The following is a 4,230-nucleotide window of genomic DNA, read 5'->3' on the forward strand; positions in this document are numbered from 1 at the left end:
CCTCTTCCATACAAATTAAAAATGTCTTATATGTGAATGGATTAAAGCATAATCTTTTGAGTATTAGTCAATTATGTGATACAGGATTCAATGTCATGTTTGAAACTAATGGTTATAAAGTCATTGACATTGCATCTAATCGGATTATGCTTATTAGTCATAGAATAGGAAACATTTACATGGTGCATTTAGATTCCATAGATATGACTATTTTATGCCTAGTTGCTAAGGATGAGCATAATAGTTGGTTATGGCACAGGAGATTAGGACATGCTAGTATGAGTGTTTTGCAACGACTATTTCAAGGAGATTTAGTTCGAGGGTTGCCTAAACTAAAATTTGATAATGATAAAATCTGTGATGCTTGTGCTAAAGGAAAACAAAAGCGAGTTTCTTTTAAATCTATTAACGACGTATCCACTAGTAGAGTATTACAATTGATCCATCTAGATCTTTTTGGGCATCTAGAACTACTAGCTTGGGTGGAAAACAATATGCATTTGTATTGGTAGATGACTATTCTAGATATACTTGGGTTCTATTCTTAAGTACTAAATATGAAGGATTAGAAAAATTTATCACGTTTTCAAAAGTAATCCAAAACGAAAAAGGTTACTCTATAACTAGTGTTAGGAGTGATCATGGAACTGAATTTGAAAATCTTGGATTTACTGAATTTTTTAATTCTAATGGTATTAGCCATAATTTTTCAGCACCTAGAACCCCTCAACAAAGTGGAGTTGTAGAGAGGAAAAATCAAACTTTAGAAGAAATGGCTAGAACCATGCTTTGTGAAAATAATTTGCCAAAATATTTTTGAGTGGAAGCCACAAATACAACTTGTTATGTTATTAATCGAGTAATAATTAGGCCTATTTTGAAGAAAACTCCATATGAAATTTTTAAAAATAAAAAGCCTAATATTACCTATTTTTATCCTTTTGGATGTAAATGTTTTGTTTTAAACAACGGAAAAGACAATCTTGGCAAATTTGATGCTAAAAGTGATGAAGGAATTTTTCTAGGTTATTCCTTAAATTCTAAAGCTTATCGAGTGTTTAATAAAAGAACTTTAGTTGTAGAAGAGTCTATACATGTTGTTTTCGATGATAATCCCCTTCCAAGGAAGGATTCTTGTGTGAATGATGATGTAGGTATTATAAACATAAATAACGTTGTACATGATGTTGGAGAACTATCATCAAAGGAAGAAACGAAAGATGAGGAAACTCAAGATCCTCTCGAGAATCTAACCATTGAAGAAAGGGAAGTCTCTTACCCAATGGAATACAACTATGTCAAGGATGGTGAAATAATAGGTGATCCATCCAAAGGGGTAACAACTCGATCTTCTTTTAGAAATATTTGTAATTATGTTGTATTTATCTCATGCATAGAGCCTAAGAATATTAAAGAAGCATTAAATGATGAACATTGGATTATGGCTATACAAGAAGAGTTAAATCAATTTGAGAGAAGTAAAGTATGGACATTAGTTGAAAGGCCTAGTAATAAATCTACTGTAGGCACTATATGGGTATTTAGGAATAAGCTTGATGAAAGTGGTAATATAGTGAGAAAAAAGGCTAGACTTGTTGCTAAAGGCCATACTCAAGAAGAAGACATAAACTATGATGAAACATATGCTCCCGTAGCTAGGATGGAAGCAATTAGAATGTTATTAGCATTTGCATATTTCAATGAATTTAAATTATATCAAATAGATGTTAAAAATGCATTTTTAAATGGTTTTATAAAAGAAGAAGTGTATGTGGAACAACCTCCTAGTTTTGAAGATTCCAAATTTCCAAATCTTGTTCTTAAATTGACAAAAGCGCTTTATTATTTAAAACAAGCTCCTAGAGCTTGGTATGAAAGATTGTCAAACTTTTTAATTGAAAAAGGTTTTTCAAAAGGGAATGTTGACACTACATTGTTTTTAAAGAATAAAGGTAAAGATTTATTAGTAGTTCAAATTTATGTTGATGATATAATTTTTGGTTCTACTAATGATGATCTTTGCCAAGAATTTTCTAAGCTAATGCAAAGTGAATTCGAGATGAGCATGATGGGGGAGCTCTCATTTTTATTGGGACTCCAAATCAAGCAAAGAAAAGATGACATCTTCATCAATCAAGCTAAGCACGTCAAAGATATGCTCAAAAAGTTTGGACTAGAAAATAGGAAACCTCATAACACTCCAATGAGCTCATCTACAAAGCTTGACAAAGATGAAAGAGGTAAATGTGTGGATGTTAAATTATATAGGTCAATGATTGACTCTTTGCTTTATTTAACCACAAGTAGACCATACATTATGTTTAATGTTTGCTTATGTGCTAGATTTCAATCATGTCCTAAGGAATCACGTTTACTACCTGTTAAGAGAATCTTTAGATACCTTAAGGACACTCCTAGTTTAGGACTTTGGTATCTTAGAGACTCTAGCTTTAGCTTGTATGCCTTCTTTGATGCAGATTATGGAGGTTGCAAATTAGATAGGAAAACACCTCCGGTACTTTCCAATTCCTTGGAAATATGCTGATTTCTTGGTTTTCAAAGAAATAAAATTGTGTTGCATTATCTACCACTGAAGCGGAATACATTTTAGCTGGTAGTTGTTGTGCACAAGTTTTATGGATGAAATAACAACTTTTTGATTATGAAATTGAAGTAGGTACCATTCCTATCAAGTGTGACAATACTAGTGCTATTTGTCTCACTAAAAATCCCATCCAACACTCTAGAACTAAGCACATTGAAATTAGACATCACTTCATTAGAGACCATGTCGCTAAGGAAGATGTAGTTCTAGAATTTGTTGATACTTTGTACCAATTAGCGAATATCTTTACAAAACCTTTAGACAAAGAAAGATTTTGGATACTTAGGAGAGAATTAGGTTTAACTAACCTATCTTCACTTAGTGTTTAAATCATTATTAGCACTTTTAAGAATAAATGAAAAATACTTATAATAATAATAATTCTTCATTGTATTCTTTGCTTTTAGTTAGGGGGAGTTTATGTTTTTTTAGTGAAAATTGATTATATATTCAAATGAAGTTTAAGGATAAAATTAATTGATTGAACATGATTAATTTTTGTAATATGAGTTGCCAATACCACTAGAGTAGTTTATTTTAACATTTTCAGTGTTTAAATACATATTTTTGACATTTTTGTGCATAGAGTATCGATACCCCTTATACAGGTATCGATACCCCCTTTGAATAGGTATCGATACCCCTTGAATAGGTATCGATACCCTCTTTGAATGAGTATCGATACCCCCTTATGGTATCGATACCCCCTGTCGGGTTTAGTTATTAAACTCTTTTTCTTTTCTCATTCTTTCTAAACCCTTCAAACTCTCTCAAAGCCGCCGTTCGCTCCTCTCAACTCTAATCTCTCATTTCGCTTCAAATCAACATATTTTTGATGGATTTCAATCGTTCTTCAACTCCAAATCCTGCTTATATCATTAAATTGTGCAAAACATCACTACATTCCACTCAAATCCAAAATTTTCAAGGTATTGTTCAAAAACCTCTATTTTAATTGATTTTTGAACTTAGGACTAGTTTAGATTGGTTCTAGGTTGAAATAATTATCGGGCATTGATCATATGTTATTTCTAAACTAGATTCTACAACTAATTTCATCAAAAACATAATATTTTTCAAAAATTTTCAAAATTTTCGAAATAAAAAAATAAAAAATCATGGGTTTAATTGATTTTTTGATTCAATTATGTTGTTTTCATGAAAAACTATACGTATTATGATTCTCAAACATTATTTTTCAAAACTTTTCCCGTTAGGATTGTTTTAGAGAACCTTGAAATATTGAGGACTCATTTGAGTTTTGGGATTGATATATTTACATACATGTATTTTCAAAATTGCAGGTTATCCATTCTATTATGTTTTCCTAAGTCATGTCTCACAAACGCCCTAGGTTATCTTCTAGTCGATCAAACCGACCTCAAAACCCACCTCAAAATCCAAATCCTCCAATTCCTCTTCAAATTCCTGATTCCAATATGACTATAAGTAATTCTTGCTTTAATGAACCTGGTCGTAGACAAGATCTATACTATAGGTTTTCTCATTACTTTGAGTCATATAAATTCACGAAGAACGCATCCCGTCCCTTCAAGCTATGGTAGATATGAACTTTAGATATCTACCTACCCTACTAGATTGGAAATTTGATAAACTTTGTCAAC

The sequence above is a fragment of the Hibiscus syriacus genome, unplaced genomic scaffold (assembly GCF_006381635.1).
Source record: "Hibiscus syriacus cultivar Baekdansim isolate YM2019G1 unplaced genomic scaffold, ASM638163v2 tig00110348_pilon, whole genome shotgun sequence".
Taxonomy (NCBI): Eukaryota; Viridiplantae; Streptophyta; class Magnoliopsida; order Malvales; family Malvaceae; genus Hibiscus; species Hibiscus syriacus.